Source organism: Chrysochloris asiatica, unplaced genomic scaffold, assembly GCF_000296735.1.
Source record: "Chrysochloris asiatica unplaced genomic scaffold, ChrAsi1.0 scaffold00172, whole genome shotgun sequence".
In the NCBI taxonomy this organism is placed as follows: domain Eukaryota; kingdom Metazoa; phylum Chordata; class Mammalia; order Afrosoricida; family Chrysochloridae; genus Chrysochloris; species Chrysochloris asiatica.
In genome coordinates this window covers 608,457-631,180 of record NW_006408690.1, presented here as the reverse complement: position 1 = coordinate 631,180, position 22,724 = coordinate 608,457, and the positions used below count along the sequence as shown (strand labels likewise).

Here is a 22,724-nt window from a genome sequence, read left to right as displayed (position 1 = left end):
CTCCATGTCACAGCAGTACTCCAATAGGATCATTAATGAAACCTTTACTTATGGTGTCTTTTGCGTCAATGAGAATGCCAACATCTGTGTCAAGGATGCTCTCAGAACCCCAATCCTGCCGGTACCAGGGCAGGATCACATTTTTTTATGAAAGTAAAAGCCAGCTCAGCATTGTCACCTAGCGCTCCAGACTGTTCTGAATAGACCCTATGTATTGCCTTTACCTTCTGCCAAAATTTTAACAGTATTTCCTGAAGGCAGGTCACTCATTTATTATTCTGGAAGAAGTTTCTGGGTGGTGCAAATAGTTAAGCACTTGGTGGCGCACAGAAAGGTTGGAGGTTTGAGTCCACACAAAGGACTGATAATCTACTTCTGAAAAAATCAAAGGCTCTGTGCTCACCAAGCAATGACCACAAGCATTTGGCAGGGAGAGGTGGAGGGGAGAGTTGGTGCTTTTTGCGCCAACCATATCTGGATCTAAAAATGAGACAGCCCTTTTGTTACTGAGCCACCATTTTGTTAGGCCATATTGTGTGAATATGCCTGACTTCAGAGCACAAAAGCTGTTGGGTCTGGACTTTGAGTTGAATATTTCATTAAAGAGCCATCCTTTAATCACCCTACAAACACCAAGAGTCAAGAGTAGCTGCTCCAGATGATTTTGCATTCCTTCTCTGCCAGTCCAGAATAAAGTATTCTTAGGTAGCCTCGTATAATGAGCCCTCCACGTGCCATACTAAAGAAAGCAGTTGCTGTTGAGTCAATTCTAACACACGATGACCCTGTATGTGTCAGAGTAAAACTGTGCAACATACAGTTTTCAATGACTGATGTTTTGGAAGTGGATTGCCAGCTTTTGTTCTGAGCATCTCTGATGGACTTGAACCCAGAGACTCCTCATTGTATGAAGACAGAATTTTTCCCAGTCAGGCATAGCAGCTACTCACTTCATTCTCCCACTCCTCTTCCAGACTTCCGCCAACAGATTGGTATAGCAGAATCTCATTTCCTTTAGTGTCCTGGAACTTCCTTTTCGCTGTGATTATAAAAACATTTATTAGAGAATAATTTATTCCTCAGGCACATTAATGGAGTCCAGATTCTGTTTGTATAACATGGACAGGCAGATGTACAGAGTTTTGTGCTACTTTTAGATGAGCAATGCTGTTTACACAGAGTTTTCCCAAGACCACCCAACTCATTTCACATGGAGTCTTCAGCTACTTCCAAGCCCTAGCCTCCAGAGGAAAAGAAAAAATTTAATAGCTCAGCGCCCCACCCAATTTTGAAGACATGACTTAATACTGAAGGAATTTGCAGGCCTGCACTGGCAATCAACATGCCTACATCAAATAAACCATCTTTTCTTATTCCAAAAAATTAAAGGTGTCTCCAGAAGCATCCTGCTGTCTGACCTCTGTACTTATGTCACGTTAGCTACATGGAAAACTCTGACCAAAGACCGCAAATCTGAAAAATAATTGTCGATGAAGCTGTTGATGTTTGACCCTTCCCCAAGTCTTTCACTTTCTGTACATTTCCCATAAATTGCCTGTTTCTTTTAGCTCTGTATTATGCTGAAAGATATTACTGATAATTATTCTTTTACTTTTTATTGTGAAGCAAGTGAAGGTTTATAAAGCAGATCATCAGTTTTGCATTAGAGAATTCATACACATTTTATTTGTTGTTTGTTTTTAACTGGGAATTCAGTGAAAGTCTATGTTTTGATAACCTTTGCATCTAGTTTGCTATACTTTTCATAATGTTTGCATATATTGACATTTTGCTTGTTCCTTACACTTAGCTCTCAGAAGCAGGTAGTATCCATTCTCCTTATATGAAGTAAATGAGAGGTCAAGTGAATTTGACAAGGTGTCCCAGTGAGTTATTGGTTAAAACCAGTCATTACAATGACTGATGATAATCATACTATTTCTTTTTTCTTGTGTTGTCACGTATAATCTGGAAACTTTTACCTGTTTTTGAACTTGATTATTTTGAGTTACAAAGATATACCACACAGCATTATAGATGTATATGAAATAGGTTCCCTTACATTAGAGTTATTCCAAGGTATAAAGATATATCCATGACTTTTGCTTCTGAGTCGCATTTGACTTTTATACAGTGATATGTCCTAGAAGAAATAAGAATCGGAAATAATATGCTAGTTTTCTTCTCTATGTATTGATAAATTTTAGTTGTATTATTACTAGTGTTATTTACTGGGGATTTATTCATGTGACTAAAGGGAAGTTGTTATTGTTGTTAAATGCCACGGAGTCAATTCTGACCCATAGCAACCCTGTCTAGGGTTTCTAAGGAGTGGCTGGTGAGCTTGAACCACCGACCTTGCAGTTCAAACTGATTTTGCAACCCCACACATTCACCCACAGCACCATGCCAGGACTCCAATAAAATGGAAAAAGAATTGGAATAAAAATTAACATACCTGGTACTTGGCCTGGTTCTATCATTAACTCATTTACACACACACATGCACACACACACACACACCCTTCCTTTATATGAACAACAAAAGAAAATCCAATTCAGTAAAGATTTAGCATTGACTCCCCTGTGGGTCTTGGAAATGATGCAGACAGAATGCTCCTTAGAAGTAAAGACAGAAAGACTTCATTGTGCTTATTTTGGACAGTTCATCAGGAAAGACCAGTTGCTAGAAAGGATATTTGGTAGAATGAAGGTTCCATGAAAATAAAAGAAACCCCCATGAGATGGATTGAAATGGTAACTACAATGGTTTACCTTACTTGAATTCACAATCAACTCCCCTGGAAGCATCATTCCAGAAATTAAATGATATATTCAACTGGGAAAATCTGCAGAAAATGTTAATGTTGAAGAGCAAAAATGTCACTTTGAACACTAAGGTGCGCCTGACCCATGCCATGGTATTTTCGACCACCTGCTATCCTGTCAAAGCATGACAAGGAATAAAGAAGACTGCAGACTAATTGATGCTTCTGAATTATGGTGTTGGTAAAGAATATTAAACTACTGTGGACTGCCACAAGAACAAACAAATACATCTTGGAAACAGTACAGTCAGAATGCCCCCTTAGAATCCAGGATAGCAAGACTTTTTCTCACTTACTTTTGACATGTTATCAGGAGGAACTAGTCCCTGGAAAAGGACATCATTGTTGGCAAAGGCAAGGGTCAATGAAAAAGAAGAAGACAGTGAAAAAGGTTGACACAGTGGCTACAACAATGGACTCAAATGTAGCAACAGTTGTGAGGAGGACATAGGACCAGGCAGTTTTGTCCTGTTGTACATGATGAGTTAGAACTGACTCAGCTCCTAACAATAATTCTCAAGCTACTTTCCAAGCAACAGAAGTAAAAGGATGCATGTACAACCAATAAGGAGTAACTCGTATAACAAAGCTGTAACAAGTACTGCATTAATGGTGCTAAAGGCAATGGAAGCACATTGACAGGAGAGTTCAATTCTGGCTGGCAGTGTTATTTGACTGAAATTTACATGATATTTTAAAAGAAAAGTAGACCTTAATTTTGGTATTGAGGGACAGTTATGATTTTCACAGGCAGTGATGTGTCAGAAAGATATTCTGGAGTGAAGAAGCATCAGCAAGAAAAACTGGTACTAAAATATGTGCATCTTGCCAAGAAGGTGACATGGATGAAATGTAGACCTTGGATACTTCAAGGGTGGTCTACAGAAATGCAGCATCACCATTGCCTGAAAACTTGTTAGAAATGCACAGTTTCAGATTGATGGCATTAGAGTCTGCATTTTAACAAGAACTTCAGTTCTTCAGGGCTATTAGACTATATGAGTCCTGATCTCAACTACCCTGAGACCATAAAAACTAGATCGTGCCCAGCTGTCACTACCAACTGTTCTGATCAGGATCAAAATAGATGGGCTTTAATAGATGGAAAGAAAAACACAAAGCAGAACTGAAATGCATTGTTTGAAAAAAAAAATCCAGACTTACTGGACCAGTATAGACCAGATGACTCTCTGAGACTATCACTTGAGATACTTAAACCAAAACCATTCTCTAAAATCACCTTTTAGTTGAAATAACATATTGATACACAAAATAAAGTATGTAAATATGATGCTCTACCTAAAAATAGTCTATCTGAGACCAAAAGATTTGCATTTACTCTAAAGCAAAGATGTTAAGATAAGTGTGGGCAAGGAAACTAGAATATGGGAAATGAAACAACCAGAATACAATTCAAGAGTGCTGACACAGTGTAAAAAAAAAAAAAAAAATTAAAATTAACTAATGCCACTGAACAATTTGTATAGACAGTGTCAAATGGGAACCTAACTTACTTTGTAAACTTTCACCAAAACCAAAAAGTATTTTACAAAATATCCTCAGGTAATCCTGGTGTGGTACTGTGGGTTAATGTGCTAGATTGCAAGGTCAGTTTGAACCTCAAGGTCAGCAGTTCAAATTCACCAGCTGCTCCTTGGAAACTGTATACAGGGTCACTATGGGTCAGAACCAACTCGACAGCACTTAACAAAAACAACATTACACAGTTGGTAGAGTACTCGAGGGAACATTGTGCCAAATCATGTAGAAAGGTAAACGGTGATCAAACCAAAGAGAGAACACATAGGATTGGTAAAGGAATAAGACAACGGGTTAAATATTCACTCTGACTTCAGTCCTACCACTCATCAGCAGTGAGACCAAAGTTATTTACCAAAGTTACTTAAACTGGAGTAGTAATGGAATTTGTTACCTCATAGGCTATTGTTAGTATTCACATAAATAATGTGCTTAGCATTGTGTCTGGTACCTACTAAAATGCTTCATAAATGATTCCTAGAGACAGGCCTGTCCCTAATATGTATGGTGAGATTTTATCTCTTGTTCTTTGGTCATGTTGCCAGGAGAAAACAGTCCCTGGAGAAGGACATCATGCTTGTTAAAGTGGAGGGTCAGTTAAAAAGAGGAAGATTCCCCTGGCCCCCCAAAAGATGAATTGACACCATGGCAACAGCAATGGTGTCAAACATAGCAATTACGAGGATGGTGCAGGACTGGGCAGTGTTTCGTTCAGTTGTGCATAGAGTTGGAGCTGACTCAATGGCACCTAACAAAAACAACAACAAGGGCAAGAGTGAGGCATTAGGTTCAGCTGTAGCATTTTTGCCTTCTAGAATTTTATTTGACTCCTGGCCAGTGCACCTCAATATGCAACCAGGCTTCTGTGTTTCTATGATGCTGAACATGTTTCAGTGGAGCTTCCAGACTAAGATGGACTAGGAAGAAAGGCCTGGGATCCACTGCAGAAAAATCAACCAATTAAAATCCTATAGATCACAATGTTCTGATATGTAACCAACCATGTGGATGGTGCAGGACCAAGCAGTATAACTATCTATTGTATATTACATATGAGGCCACCATGCATTGAGTTGAGGACCAATTCAATGACAAATAACAATAGGTCAAGAGTGCAAATACAGATCCACATCCATATGTATAAGTTTTACTGTTATAGCTTTGTCTTTGGCCAGACCCCTGTTTGTACCCAGATCAATACCTGAGTTGGAGACTAATGGAGCCTTATTCAACCCTGAATCAGCCCTGCTGCCTGCCAGCCTAACACATGCCACATGTCTCCTGGGCAGAGCACGCACTGGGCCTGGACTCGGCTTCTGGGGCCAGAGTGACTGGAGTTGGTTAGCCTCCTTAGAAACTGGGACAGTTAGGGTCTTCTCCTTCATGCTGGTCTTTTTAGACTCAAGTGCTACTAAAACATCTTGCCAGCAGAGAAGAGGGAGGGCTGTGGTTATCTGATGACCCTGGTCAGCTGAGACACTTGCTTTACGTGATTTAGAGTGGCTAATCTGACCATTTGACTCCTGGTGTGGTGATGAAGCATCAGCACTGGAATGCAAACCACAGGGTCAGCAGTTCAAACCCACCAGCTGCTTCTTGGAAACCCTATACAGGGTCACTATGAGTTGGAACCAATTTCATGGCACTTAACAACAACCTGACCATAGCTATACATAGACCAAGATGCAGTTGTTGGAACAGAGCAAGGGGATAATGCATAGTTTAAAATCAGGAAAAGTGTTCATCAGTTTTCTATTCTTTCACTTTGTTTAATCTGCTGAACAAATAATCTGAGACATTGGATTGAATGAAGAAGAACGTGGCCATCAGAACTGGAGGAAGACTCCTTAACAACTTGTTTTATGCAGATAGCACAACCTTGACTGCTGTATTTGAAGCTGACTTGAAGCACTTACTGATGAAGATCAAAGACTGATGGTGTATGGAGGGGATTGCACTCATTGTAATGAAACAAAGTATATGATTTATTGAATGAAAAATTGATGGTATGCTCTGTAAACCTTCACTAAATTCACAATAAAAATAGTGGTTTTTTGTTTTGCTTTGTTTTTTTAAAAAGAATACAACCTTCAGCACAGCATGGTGGTGGTGGTGGTGTGCCGTGGAGTTGGTCCCAACTCATAATGACCCTGCATAGGGTTTCTGATGCCACAAATCTTTACAGGACTAAAAGACTCATCTTTCTCCCACAGAACTTCTGGCAGTATCAAACTGCTGACTTAAGGTTAGCATCCCAACTTGTAACCCCTACACTACCAGAACTCCAAGTCAACATTTAAAAAAAAAAAAAAAATCCTCACAACTGCACCAACAAGCACTATCATGAAAAATGGATAAAGGATTGAAGTTGTCAAGGCTTTCATTTTACTTGGATCCACAATTAATGCTCATGGAAGCAGCAGTCAAGATAAGAAATGATGTATTGCATTGAACAAATCTGCTTTAAAAATCTCTTGAGAGTATAAAAAGCAAAGATGTCATTTTAAGGACTAAGATGCCCCCTGACCCAGCCATTGAAGTTGTAGTTGCTTTAGGTGCATGCTAAAGCTGGATGATAGATAAGTAAGACTGAAGAATGAATGCCTTTCAGTTGTGATGTTGGTGAAGAAAATTAAGTATACCGTGAACTTGCCAGGAAAATGAACAAATCTGTGTTGGAAGAAGTACATCTCCTTGAAAGTATGGCTGGTGAGACTTTGTGTCATTTACTTTGGACATGTTAATAGGAGGGACCAATCCCTGGTGAAGGACAGCATGTTTGGTGAAATAGAGAGTCCATGAGAAACAAGAAGACCTTCATTAAGATGGATTGACACAGTGGGCTCAAACATAACAACACGTGTGAGGATGGTGCAGGACCAGGCAGTGTTCTGTCTTGTTGCACTTGAGGTTACTATGAACCAGAGCCACTTCAACAGAACTTAACAACAGCAACTTGAAAGTATCAACCTATCTTTTGTTTCCCAAGGTAAACCAGGCACTCTTGCTCTGCGTTCTCCAGCAAAGGAACAGAAGTAAAATTCAACACATATGTCCTTCTCACATAATTCCCATTAGCTCTATCCATTATGGAATCTTTTTTTTTTTTTAATGACCTTCTTATAGCACCAAAAAGGGGAGAGTTTTAAAAAAAAAAGCAAATGTCCCTGTGTTGTTAAGGGTAGTGCTGCAATAACAAAACGGCTTCATGATGCAGACCTGGGCATCTTCAGACATGTTCAGAGAAATGATACAATGAGATATGAAACTTTTAGACAGTTGGGAAGTGTTCTGTGTTAATGTGGCTAGGCTATGATTCTCAGTTGTACTAAACTGACTGCCCACCACTTGTCTCTGCCCACCACTTGTCTGTCAGTTTGTCATACTGTGGTGTCTTGTATATTGCTGTGATGCTGGAAGCTATGTCACCGGTATTTTAAACACCAACAGAATCACCCAGGTGGATAGATTTCATCTGAACTTGCAGACTAAGACAGACTAGGAATGAGGAAAGGTGGAACACTTCTGAATGGTTAGCCACTGAAAACTATATGAATAACAAACATTGTCTCATATACAGCATGAAGATAAGACCCATAGGTTGGAAAGCACTCAAAATATGAATGGGAAAGAGCTGCCTCCTCAAAGTAGATTTGACCTTAATGACGTGGATGGAACAAAGATTTCAGGAACATTTACTGATGGGGCATAAGTCAAAATGAAAAGACATAGCCACAAACATCCATTAAAAAGCAAAACACGGAGTGCATGAAATATGAATCTGGAAATCTTGGAAATCAATAGCAATTAGCTAGAAACACATAAAGACCAATATCCTTTCTTAGGAATTAGTGAACTGAAGTAGACAGGTAGAAATTGGCCATTTTGAATCAAACAATCATATGGTTTACTATACTGGAAACAACAAATTTAAGAGGAATAATGTCACATTCATTGTCAAAGAACATTTAAGATCTTATCATGAAATATAATGTTTTTTGTTATAGGATAATATCAATATGCTTATAAGGAAGACTAGTTAATACAACTATTATTTAAATTTACACACCAACTACTAAAGACATTGATGAAGAAATTGTGAAGAATTCTACCAACTTTTTAAGTCTGAGAGTGATCAAACATACAATCAAGATGTGCTGGTAATTACTGGTGATTAGAATGCAAAAGTTGGAGACAAAAAGAAAAAAATCAATACTTGGAAAATATGGTGTTGGTGTTAGAAATGATGTTGGTGGCCACATGATAAGATTTGCAAGGACAGTGATTTTTCATTTTAAATACTATTTGTCAATAATGGACATGTGAACCTCACCAGATGGAATACACAGAAATCAAATTGACTACATTTGTGGGAAGAGAAAATCAAGGTCAATATCATCGGTCAAAACAAGGCCAGGGGCAGGCTGTGGAACAGGCCACCAATTGCTCATGTGCATGTTCAGAGTGATGTTGAAGAGAATTAAGATAAGTCAGTGAGAGTCAAAATAGGAGCTTGAGTATATTCCATCTGAGTTTAGAGACCATCACAAGAACAGATTTGATGCATTAGACTCTAATGGCTGAAGACCAGAGAGTTGTAGGATGAACATAATACAGGAAGAACATAATACATAACGAACATAATACAGGAAGAAATCAACAGACAGGAAAAAAAGAATAGACCAAAATGGATATCAGAAAAGTTCTTAAATGTAAAGAAGCTAAAGCCACTGGAAGAAATGATGAAGTAAAAGAGCTGACAGAACATTTCGAGGGGCAGCTCAAAAAGACAAAGTATTAAAACAAGATGTGCAAAGACCTGGACTTAGGAACTGAAACAAAAATTCAAGCCTTGACTTGAAATATTGAAGGATTCTATGGATAAAATATTGAATGAGGCAGGAAGCAGCAAAAGAAGGAATATACAGAATCACTGTACCATAAAGAATTGGTTGACATTCATCCATTTCAGGAGGTAGCATATGACCAAGAACTGATGGTACTGAAGGAAGAAATCCAAGTTGCCTGGAATGTATTGATGACAAATAAGGCTCCAGGAATTGATGGAATACCAACTGAAATGTTGCAACAAACTGATACAGCCCTGGAAGCACTTACCTATCTATACCAAGAAATTTGGAAGACAGCTACCTGGCCAATTTACTTGAAGAGATCCATATTTGTGCCCCTTCCAAAGAAAGGTGACTCAATGGAATGTGGAAATCATGGTACACATTATCATTAATATCACATGCAAGTAAAATTTTGCTGAAGCTTATTCTCAAATGGTTACAGCAGTATATTGACAGGGAGCTGTAAGAAATTTAAGCTGGATTCAGAAGAGGACATGGAACTAGGGATATCACTGCTGATATGAGATGGATCTTGACTGAAAACAGAGAATATCTAAAAGATATTTACTTGTGCTTTATGAACTCTGCAAAGATACTCAATTGTGTGACTCATAACAAATTATGGATAACATTGTGCTCATGAGGAACCTATACATAGACCAAGAGACAGTGGTTTGGACAGAGCAAGGGGATGCATAGTTTAAATTAGGAAAGGTGTACCAGGGTTGTATTCTTTCACCATACTTATTCAATTTGTGTACTGAGCAAATAATTTGAGAAGGTAGATTTTATAAAGAAGAATGTGGCATCAGAATGGAGGAAGACTCATTTCAACCTGTGATATGTAGATGACATAACCTTGCTTGCTAGAAGTGAAGAGATCTTGAAATACTTATTGATGGAGACCAAAGCCTACAGCCTTCAGTATGGTTTGCACCTCAATGCTAAGAAAATGAAAATCCTCACCACCGGACCAATGAATAACATCTTGATAAATGGAGAGAAGATTTAAATTGTCAACGACTTCATTTTGCTTGGATCTGTGATGAATACTCACAGAAGCAGCAGTCAGGAAAGATAAGAAAGTGCTGTATTAGGCAAATCTTCTGTAAAAAAAAAAAAAAAAAACTTCTTTAAAGTGTTAAAGAGCAAAGATGTCACTTTGAGGAGTACGGTGTGCCGGACCCAAGCCATGGTATTTTCCAGTTGCATTATATGAATGCAATGGCTAACGATTAAGGTAGACCTAGAAAAGTTGGTGCATTTGAATTATGGTATTGATGATGAATATTGAAAGCACCATAGACTTCTGGAAGAACAAATAAATCTGTCTTGAAAGAAATATAGCCAGAATGCTATTTAAATCTATGATGGTGAGACATATTGGACATGTTGTCAGGAGGGAGCAGTCTCTAGAGAAGGACACATGCTTGGTAAAGTGAAGGGTCAGTGAAAAAGAGAAAGACCCCAACAAGACGGATTGACACAGTGGCAGCAACACTGAGCTCAAATATAACAATTATGAGGATGGTGCAGGACTGGGCAGTGTTTTATTCTGTTGTGCATAGGGTTGGTGTGAGTCAGAACCGATTCTATAGCACCTAAAAACAACATTGAGTAACAGACTGGCTGCTCTTCCAGAATGTAATAAAATGTAATCATGTTCCATAATGTGCTCTGATGTGACTAGCCAATCAGTTGATAGAGGAGTTTCCTTGGGATGTGCCTAACTCCAGTCTCTAAATGGATGTTCTGGTGGAGTTCATACTTCCTGGACCCTACGGTCTAATCATTGCCTGATCTTTCATTCCTGGAGCATAAACCTGATGTACAGGTTTGGATTCACCAGCCCCTGCAATCCCATGAGTCAGCAGTGGTCTCCAGCCTACAACCTGATCTATGGGTTATTCACTTAGCAGTTCCTACAATGGTGCAAGTCATTTTCTTGAAGGAAATCTGTCTGTCTCTTTTATATATACATCTTAGGCTACAACAAAAAGTATTGCTAGAAAATCATAGAAGCCTTTATTAAACAAAAATATGTAACTGTGAAGCTATTGTTTCTCTGCATATCCTCCATCTAGGGTTAAAGACTTCTGAAGGTGGTATTTCCATCTCTCTAACTCTTTACAGAAGAATTCTGTGCTCTTAAATTTACACCACATCAAAAAGGCCCCTTTCGCATCCTAGAATGTTCTTTCAGTTTGGAGGTGAAAAATACGTTTAAAATGACAAGATCAGAGTATAATAAGGTGGATGGGATGATTCCTCAGCAAAATTTTCCTAGGCCAGACCTTGCAACACTCAAAGATTGACCATGTACATTTCCTGATGGAAAAAAAATTGCTCAGTGCAACTTTCCTAGCCTTTTTCACACCAATGCAGTTTCCATTTTCTTAAAACTTCTTCATAATAAGCCTTCACAATCATCCTATGTCCTTCAGCAAAATCTATCAAGATGACCAAAATTCCAAAAACCAATCTCTGAAATCTCTGAGCCGACCTATCTGCCTTGAATTTAACAAACCTAACAGTGTGGCACTATAGGATCAGCGCTGGACTGTGAACCACAGGTCAGCAGTTTAAGCCCACCAGCTGCTCTTCAGAAACCCTATACAGGGTCGCTATGAGTTAGAACTGACTTGATGGCACTTAGCAACAACAAACAAATCCCCTCAAATGCCAGTGTTTTGATAGGTTATTGCTCTGTGGTTCATATCTAAGAGTCATCCAGGTTACAGTTTGGTCCGTAAGATCTGCATTAGCGTCTATCATGCTTAAAAGGTGGATAGAAAGTGATCTTTGAGCCAACTGATTTTCAAGCAATGTTTCTGGCACCCATTGGGCCAAAAGCTTACAGAGGCCTAGATGTTTACCTAAAATTGAAAATGCCAAGTCATATGAGATTCCATCTTCAGTAGCTACAATATGAGCAGTAATTCTAAAGTTCTTCTTCTACCAGTTTCTGAGTTTCAGCCACAGTTTCTTAATTTGTCAAGGTTAATAGATAGTCTTTCTTCTCTTGGCTCATCTTTGAGTCTTCCTGCTGTTCCTTAAAACCATTGTTTTATGTGGGGCAGAATTTTTTTAAACTTGTTGCAAAGCTTCAATAATTTGGAAAGATATTCACTTGAGTTTTCTTTAAAATGTGATGTTAGTCCTGATCTCAAAATCTGTTTCCCCCCTGTGCCCTCCCCCCAAAAAAAGTATCTTTTTTGTTGAAGGAACCCAAACAAAACAAAACAAGTGTATTGTTGATAGAACTTGTCTGCAGTCATCCATTGATTGCAGAGTCATATTGAAACATGCTTTGCTTGGAATAAACCCATGCATGCATGAAATGGAACTCTAGTAGCTGTATTTTTAAACTTACTTTCATACACACATACATGCATATCACTGGTTTTTCTTCTCTGGAGAAATTAGACTAAGACAGATGGGACTGGAGATAGATCCAGTTCAATACCAAAAGGCCTGTGTGTTTAAAAGATTTCCTTGATGCTTCAGCTGTTACACACTGGCCAGTTCCCATCCTTGTTTCTCCTGATCACCCTCCCATGTCCTGACCCTCTCAAAACACATTTTCTAGAAGTGGATAGAAAATTTCATTACTGTTGAACAACAATTTTTATTTGGTCATTCTAAAAAAAAATTATATTTCTTCTCTGTACTATTAAAAGATAAAAGTTTATAGAGAAATGGTCTTTTAAGAAATAGCCACCATTGGATTGTGGCTGTCCACTTTTTAAAGTATAGATTTTACTAAAGTCTTTAGGAGTCATTCAGATATATCAGAAGAAATCAGTTTGTTTATCATTCTGCTCCACGATATGAAAACATAATTTAAACCCAAACAACAGGTCTAAACCAGGGTTCAAACAGAAGGATATCCTGCTTCAAACTTTCGAACTTGTTTGTCATTCTGCTCCATGATATGAAAACATAACTTAAACCAAAACAACAAGTCCAAACCAGGATTCAAACAGAAGGATATCCTGCTTCATGGTTTCAAACAAAGTTCATGTAAAGCAAATTCATTGTATCTGTTTTTAAACTGTGCTTCCTCTTTACTGGATTTTTGTATAGGTGAATCAAAATAAATGTCTTCTTCATTCTTCCCTCTCCCTCCCCTTTTTTTCTTTCTTTTTATTTTTCTTGATAGCACTTCATTATATCTACTGGCTAGAGACTCTTCATATCATTGTTATCCTCCTCCCAACTCAACATCCTTTTCCTTCTCATAAAGAAAAGAACCTTTCTCCATTGGGTGAGAATTACACTTACTAGCCAGTAACTAACTCTCTTGGAGTCTGGATGTAGGAGAACACCAATCACAACAAAGTCATAAAATCGTTGTTAAACAGAAAGCCATTTTTACTTGGAATAAAGTCACATCAAATTTGCAAAGTGATGCACACTAAAGACACGAAATGACAAATGTATGTGTACTTTCAAACATCTAAATTATATAGCCTCACATACCTTTTTGTCCTGGTTAAGATGCTAGTCATGCTAAAAACATTAAATGAATGCCCTTTAATACTCATGAGGTGGTTTGGTATTACAAAAATATCTTAATAATTCATATCTTTTCATATTTTTAAATGTTCAGGATTCATGTGGATTTTGGCCTTTGCTTTTAAAATTACTGAGGAGGCTGTTTGGGGGCTGAGATAATAAAACTATAATAATAATGACAATAACAAAATATAGTTATGGTAGAGATCAGTCAGACACTACATTTCTCAGACTTTCCATCTCCTTGTTCCTCCAGTCAGCTCTATTTCTACCCTTCTCAATTTAGCTTTACAGATTTTTTTCTCATGTGCGTTTATTTCCCTCTTTTTTTTTTTTTCTCTCTGTCTCTCATTGAGCAATAGCCTGCTTCAGGGGTTTGGGAACCAGAGAAAGAACTAAAAGCAAGAGAAATCAAGTGCTGCTTGGGAATGCTAGCATCTTAAGTGGGTAAAGAGATAAGTATTCAAAATATAGCTAACACGTACACTCAGGCGCTTCTGTACAGCTCAACAAACACGTAACCCCACAATGTGCCAGCCACTGGGCACTACTATAAGGAAAACAAGTTGCTACACAAAAGTAGTTTACATTCCAATGGCAGTTTCTACATTCACAAAAAATTTCAGTTGGACATGGTTCTTAACATGCAGCTATGCAAAGGGGTTTTACAAGTCAAATTTTGCTAAAGGTCAAAATCAGCTGCAACCATACATTGACAGAAAACTTCCAGAGTTAAGTTTAAACTAGATTCAGAAGAGGACGTGGAATGAAGGATATCATTGTTGACGTCAGCTGGATCTTGGCTAAAAGCAGAGAATACCAAAAGTTGTTTACTTGTGTTTTATTAACTACCCAAAGCTTTCAACTGTGTAGATCATGACAAGCTATGGATAGCAATGAGGAGAATGAGTATTCCAGACAACCTAATTGTGCCCATGAAGAACCTGTACATAGTCCAAGAGGCAGTGTTGTTTTTTTTTAACAAAACAAGGGAACACTGAATGATTTAAAATTAGAAAAGGTTTGTGCCAGGATTGTATTCTTTCACCATACTTATTTAATCTGCATAATGAGCAAATAATCCTAGAAGCTGATTTATATGAAGAAAAACATAACATCACGGTTGAAGAAAGACTCATTAACAAGGTGCAATATGCAGATGATACAACCTTGACCAATAAACACATCCATATAAATGGAGAAAAGATTGAAATTGTCAAAGACTTCATTCTGCTCAGATCAATTATCAATACTCATGGAAGAAGCAGTCAAGAAATCAAATGACATATTGTATTAGGCAAATCTGCTACAGAAGACCTCTTTAAAGATGTCATTTTGAGGACTAAGAAGATATGCCTGACCCAAGCCACGGCATTTTCAAAACCCTCTTATGCATGTGAAAGTTGGACAGTGAAATTAATACATCCAGTTATGGTGTTGGAGGAGAATATTAAAAGTACCATGAACTGCCAAAAGAACAAACAGATCTATGTTAGAAGAATTACAGCCAGAATGCACCATAGAAGCCAGGATGGCCAGACATCATCTCTCATACTTTGGACATATTATCAGGAGGGACCAGTCCCTGGAAACGAATATCATGCTCGATAAAGTGTAAGGTCAGCAAAAAAGAGGAAGACCCCCAATGAGATGGATTGGCACAATGGTAGCAGCAATGGACTCAAGCATAGCAACGATTGTGAGGTTGGCGCAGGACCAGGTAGTGTTTCGTTCTGTTGTACCTAGGGTAGCTATGAGTCAGTACCAACTCTGTGGCACCTAAAAACGACAACATGCATAGGAGTATATTGGAGGACAAAGTTCATGAGGGTCCAGGAAAGCTTCCTGGACGAGATGGTTCTTGAGTCTGGCATAAAAAGTAAGAGTTACCCATGTGCATAAAGGTAGACAGGTGGTCATTCAGTGCATCTAGAGCGGCATGAGCTATATATACCATGAGCAAAAAGCCATGGCGGTATCAAGTAGCAACTCGTGCACCAGGGGCTCAAGGGTCCTAATGAGGGACAGAGGTGTTCATCATCAATGGTGAGATGCGTCACAGTCATTTGTAACAAATTATATTTATCAACACTTGTGAGTATTGCGGACTTTCCTATAAATTAAAGTGGTATCTAAGTCAAGGCTATTTTGTTAACAAGTTTGTTAGTTTTCATTGAGTCAGCTCCAACTCATAGTGATCCCACGTACAAGAGAACAACAGGTTGCACAATCCTGTACTATTTTCATGTTTGAGTCCATTGTTATGACTATTGTGCAGAACCTGCCAACCTAGGGGCTCACCTTCCAGCACTAATTAATATTCTGTTCTGATCTGTTGCATTTTAATTGGCTAACTTTTGGAAATAGGTCACCAGTTGGTTTGGTTTTGTTCATTTTTTCTTAATCTAGGAGTTTTGCTGAAGTCTTTTTTTCTGGGACAATCCTTCTGGTATTTGAAATACCTGTGGCATATCTTTCAATGTCAAAGAAACACAAAAGCCATCAGAGTATGAAACTGATAGACAGGTAGTGGTAAATTAAAATGGTGTGTATATATGAAGGAATTAGCCAGACCTGAAAATCTGTTGTTGTTGTTGTTAGGTGCCATCAAGTTGGTACTGACTCATAGTGACCTTATGCACAACAGAACAAAACACTGCCTGATCCTGGGCCAACCTCACTGTTGTTGCCACACTTGAGCCATCTAGGCTTGGTGCTTATGTGCTCTGGAGTCAGTTCCAACTCATAGCGACCCTGCATGGGGTTTCTGAGGCTGTGAATCTTTATGGGAGCAGAAAGCCTCATCTTTCTCCCATGGAACAGCTGGTAGTGTCGAACTGCTGACCTTGAGATTAGCAGATAGACCCATCACCACTATACTACCAGAGCTCCATTTAATAGTCAGTACAGTAAGAAGTTAATTTTATTGAAACTCTTTTTCTAGATGTTGTTGTTGTTAAGTGCCATTGAGTCGATTCCAACCCACAGCAACCCTATAGAGGGTTTCCAAGGAGGAGCTGGTGAGCTTGAACCACCGACCTTGCAGTTCAAATGACTTTGCAGTTTCAACATTAGCCCACAGCACCACACCAGGACTCTGGTGTAATAGTGGTTGTTGTTGTTGTTAGGTGCCATCGAGTCAGTACCGACCCATAGCAACCTTATGCACAGCAAAATGAAACACTGCCTGATCCTGGGCCAACCTCACTGCTGTTGCCACACTTGAGTCCATCGATGCTGCCACTTTGCCAATCCATCTCGCTGGGGGTCTTCCTCTTGTTCTCTGACCCTCCACCTTACCAAACATGATATCCTTCTCCAGAAACTGGTGCCTTCCGACAATATGTCCGAAGCATGAGAGACAAAGTTTGGCCATCCTGGCCTCCAAGGCGCATTCTGGCTGCACTTCTTCCAACACAGATCTGCTGGTTCTTTTGGAAGCCCATATTTCAATATTCAATATTGAATGTTGGTACTTTCAATATTCTCCTCCACCACCATAACTCAAAATCATCAATTTGTCTATGGTCTTCCTTATTCACTGTCCAGCTTTTGCATGCATATGAGGTTACTGAAAATACCATGGCTTGGGTCAGGTGCACCTTACTTAGTCTTCAAACTGACTTCTTTGTTCTTCAACACTTTAAAAAGGTCTTGTGCAGTTGGTGCTGCTTGTGTGCTCGTTCAGTGCGGACCTGGTACCTCTTTTGTGAAGCGGCAGCTGAGGAGACTCCGGCGCTTGCCATGGCTGACGAGAAACCCAAGGAAGGAGTCAAGACTGAGGACAACGATCATATTAATTTGAAGGTGGCGGGGCAGGATGGTTCTGTGGTGCAGTTTAAGATTAATAGGCATACACCACTTAGTAAACTAATGAAAGCCTATTGCAAATGACAGGGTTTGTCAATGAGGCAGATCAGAGTCTGATTTCACGGGCAGCCAATCAATGAAACAGATACACCTGCACAGTTGGAAATGAAGGATGAAGATACAATTGATGTGTTCCAGCAGCAGACAGGAGGTGTCTTCTAAAAGGAGCCTGCTACTTTACTCCAGAACTCTGTTTCTACTGACCAAGAATACATTCTCAATTAGAAAACCACAATTTGGCTCCACCACAGCCTGACTACTACCGTATAGTGTTCTCTATTCTTTCATTTCCCTGTCCCCATTCCTTTGTGGTCGCTATGGGTCGGAACCGACTCGACGGCACTTAACAACAACAACATTCCTTTGTTGTACATAAAGTAACGGGTGCATGTGCACAAGCATATTGCATTTTTTGTTCTGTTTGTTTTTGGGTTGTTTTTTTTTCTTCTTTTTTACTAAAATGGCCAATGATATATTTTGACCGACATGAAGTGGAGATGAGATGGGGAAAAATACTGGTTCTGTGAAAATCCCCCTTTACTCCATTAGTGACATGCTCATTCAGCTCTGATCTTTATATTCGAGTAAGTTATTTTGCTCTCACTGTTTAACAAAAAACAACAACATAAAAACTCCTTGCATACCTTGTTCAATTGGAGAATTTTAATGTTTTTCATTTATCATTGTAAAACCAAGGACAATTTTATAACTTTTTTGTACGTAGCTATTACATGTAGGGCAATCTGTCTTTAAGTAGGGGTCAATTACTCTAAAAGAAATGAATCCTAGATAGTTTTCCCTTGAAGTCAAGCATCTTGTTGTTTAAATAAACTTCTTGTTTAAAATGAAAAAAAAAAAGGTCTTGTGTAGCAGATTTGCCTAATGCAATATGTTAGGAACCTAGATATCTCAGGGTCTACCACTCTTCCCATTTGAAATAGTACTGACAACTTCACCAAGCACAGGAAACCAAGTGAGAAGGAAAATCAAAATGAAAAAAAGGGGTAAAAGAACAAAACCATCTATGGAGGCTGAGACTATTGAGAAAGTGTTTGCACAGATTTTGAAGCAAGTTGCACTCACGTTGGAAACAAATGGCTTAGATACAGTGATTCCTTTGTTTATTTTTCCTCCTTCTGGTTCCTCAAAAGGATAGGATATTCAGGATATTTATTCTTCCTCTACTATGCTTTATCTGAACAGTCCAAGTTCTCTTTTCGAGGAATCACCACACCTGCTGGGCTGTTAGGGTGGACTCTGCTCAGTACCTCAGATCAGATTATCTAAACTAGTTGTCTTCAAACTATTTCTTCCAAGAATGTCTGGCCTAAATGTCAGAGATTAACTTTTACCATGCGAGTAAATCTACACAGCCTCTATCTGCATGTTTACCAAGGTGCTGATTTTCCTAGTCATCTTGTTGTTAAGTGCCATCCTGTCTGTTGGACTCAAACCTGTATAGGGTTTCCGAGGAGTGGCTGGTGAGTTTGAACTTGTCGTAGAGTGTTTTGGTGCCACAGGACTCCAGGCATCTTTAGCCTGTGTATTTTATGTCACTAGTACAGCCAGGACCCACTCTCTCTCCCTGCTACTCCCTACAATGCACCTTGTGCTTCTTTCCTGGGGGGTTATGGAGGGGTGTGTGTGGAGAGGGGGAGCTTCTCAGGGGAACGAACCAGAAGAATATGGCCCCAGGCAAATCTGGGGGTGAATTGAGCTCCACTTACTAGCAAGGCCTCTGGGTTGATTATTACGGTCTGAGTTTTGCCATTTGTACATGGGTGTTTCTATAAAAGCTACTCTGATTCTGGCGTGGCGCTATGGTTTAATGCGCTGGAATGCAAAGTCGGTTGGAACTACAAGGTCACCAGCTGGTTCAAGCTCACCAGATGCTCCTCAGAAACCCTATACAGGGTCAGAACCTACTCGACGGCACTTAACAACAATAACAACTCTGACTCTGGGGGAGAAAAATGAAACCGTCTGCTCCTGTAAACACTGACAGTGCTAGAAACCCTAGGGAGCAGATACCCTGTCTATAGGGCCCCTGTGAGTTAGAATCAACTCGATAGCAGTGGGCTTGGTTTTTTACTTTTATTTTTTGGTTATTCTACTGAACCTTAGCAAAACAGAAAATTCTACTCAGACACAAACTCCTCTAGAGTGCAGAGAAGAGATAAAAATTCTCCCAACTCACTTTTTGAGGCTTTAAGGAGCTCTGGTAGCGTAGTGGATATGAATTGAGCTGCTAACCTCAAGGTCAGCAGTTCAAAACTACCAGCTGTTCCACAGGAGAAAGATGAGGCAGTCTGCTCCCATAAAGATTTGCAGCCTCAGAAACCCTGTGCAGGATCACTATGAGTCTGAACAGACTCCACGTTACTTAACAACAACAACATAATGTTGCTTTAACAATTCACAAAGATCATATAAGAAAACTGTAGACCAATCTTACTTACCAGCATGGTTGTTGTTGTTGTTGTTGTTAAGTGCCGTTGAGTCGGTTCCAACCCACAGCAACCCTGGTTAGAGTTCCCGAGGAGTGACTGGTGAGCTTGAACCGCCGACCTTGCAGCCCAAACGGCTTTGCAGTCTGTCGCATTAACCCACAGCGCCACACCAGGACTCCTATCAGAATGATAGACGATATCAAATAAAATATTACCAGATCAAAACCAATAATGTTTAAAAAATAATATTGGCTCAATTCTAGGGATAATGATAGTTTTACACCAATACAAAAATATGGTGAAAATGTGGACTGAACTCCATTCCCTCCTAAAACTCCCCTGAAATGAAAGTAAAGAAATAAACCAGGTATATACCTAGAAGAACAAAAGGAAAGGAGACCCTGTGGACAAAGGATGTCAGTATTTTTTGGAAAGAAATTGCTTAAGAAAGATCCCTAACTCAGCAAAACAGAGAAAGTGAGAATCTAAATGCTTACAGAGGGAAATGCCAAGGGAAGTAAAGGAGTTGTACCACAGAATTCCTTAAAGGCTCAGACACTGGAGCTGCCAGATTCTTAGAAGGTGGAGTGAGGAATGGAATGGACTGAAAACAGCAAGGCTAGTTACAAACCTATAATTAGAGAACTTGGAAATTTAATTCCCTTCCCCACTTCAGCAGCAGACAAAGATTTATTCTCTGTAGTAATTAAGCAAGGGGAACTGGAGATCCTAGTTTACCAGTGGTGAACTGTTGGTGGTGTTCTTGTTGTTAAGTGCCATTGAGTCAGTTCTGACACATATCGACCCTGGACAGCGTTTCTGAAGAGCAGCTGGTGAGCTTGAACCGCCGACCTTGCAGTCCAAACCAACCTTGCAGTCTAGTACATTAACCCAAAGTGCCAGTTGGCTCCAATTCCTATCGACCCTCTGTTCAATAGAACCAAACACTGCCCGGTCCTTTGCATTCTTCACAATTGTTTGAGTCCATTGTTGTTGCCAGTGTATCAATCTTTCTCTTGAGAGTCTTCTTCATTTTTGCTGACCCTCCACTTCACCAACCATGATGTCCTTTTTCAAGGACTGGTCCCTATTGAAACATGTACAAAGTACATGAGACCAAGCCTTGCCATAGTCACTTCTAAGGGTCATTCTGGCTCTACTTCCAAGACAGATTTGCTTGTTCTTTTGGCAGTTCATGGTACTCTCAATATTCTCCTCCATAACTCAAATTCATCCATTCTTTTATGGTCTTCCTTATTCACTGTCCAGCTTTCACATGCATATAAGGTAAGTGAAAATACCATCGCTTAGGTAAGGTGCATATTAGCCCTTAAAGTGATATCTTTGCTTTTTAGCAGTTTAAAGAGTCTTTTGTAGCAGATTTGTCTAATGTGATATATGGTATGATTTTTTGACTGCTGCTTTCATGAACATTGATTATAGATTCCAGGTAAAATGAAATTCTTTTTTTTTTTTAGGGTTTTGTTGTTGTTGTTAAGTACCATGGAATCGGTTCCAACTCATAGTGATCTTGCACAGGGTTTCTGAGGCTGTAAATCTTTACGGGAGCAGAACACCTCATCTTCTGTGGAGCTGCTGGTAGTTTTGAATTGCTAACCTTGAGGTTGGCAGCCTGACTCCTAACCACTACACTACCAGAGCTCCATTTTAGGGACTAAGGGTGGGAAAAAGGGTAGGGTAGAAGTAAGGAGTGATGATTGGGGTTAGGAGTATGGCTAGGTCTAGGTTAGACCTAGGACATTGTTTTAGTATTACGATTATGATTAGGACTAGGGTTAGTATTAGGGATAAGGGTTGGCATAGGGCTAGGAGTATGGCTTGTTTAGTTTTTAAAGTTGCAGATACATTTTTTTATTTATTTGTTTATTTTTTAAATCTACTGAATTTCTGTTTCATTTGAAAGTTCTGTAACAATATTATTTCCTGTTTTTACTTTATGGTTTTTTGTTGTTCTTGTTGCTACTATAGCTCTGGTTATCACTTTTCAGTGTTATAGATCTATTATACTTTACATACTTGTATATATACACTCCAGTTGTGATGCTATAGGATCACCACTGTACTGCAAACCACAGGTCGGCAGTTCAAAACTCACCAGCGACTCCTCAGAAACCCTATACAGGGTCCCTATGAGTTGAAACCGACTCAGCAGCACTAAATAACAACAACAGCAATATCTGGGTAAGAAGCTCTGTTAGTATAGTGGGTTATCGGTCAGACTGTTAACAATACAGTCAGCAGTTTGAAATTACCACCTCTTCTCAGGAGAAAGTGGCACACCACCACAACCACCACAGCCATTTTTTAATTATCTTCAACAAAATTTTACTTGTATGGGATATTAATAATAATTTCCAATAGTATCCACATTCTATAAGATGACATTTCTTTAGAATGAGCACAAATATGGATCTCTTCCAGTTAGTTGGCCAGGTTGCTATCTTCCAAATTTCTTGGCATAGACAAGTGAGTCCTTTCAGCACTGCATCTGTTTTCTTAAACATTTGGTATTCTATCTGTTCCTGGAGGCTTTTTTTTTTTTTTTTCCATAATGCCTTCAGTACAGCTAAGACTTCTTCCTTTAATACCATCAGTTCCTAGTCATATGCTACCTACTGAAATAGTTGAACATTGACCAATTCTTT

The 22,724-nt window shown here is 39.2% G+C and overlaps 1 protein-coding gene and 1 pseudogene across 1 annotated transcript in view; both read left to right on the top strand.

Moving 5' to 3' along the window:
* The window catches only part of PRTFDC1 (phosphoribosyl transferase domain containing 1), a 175,337-nt gene that overhangs the window by 114,406 nt on the left and 38,207 nt on the right, over window positions 1–22,724 (top strand). The window lies entirely within an intron of this gene.
* LOC102832038 lies at window positions 17,483–17,770 on the top strand (annotated as a pseudogene).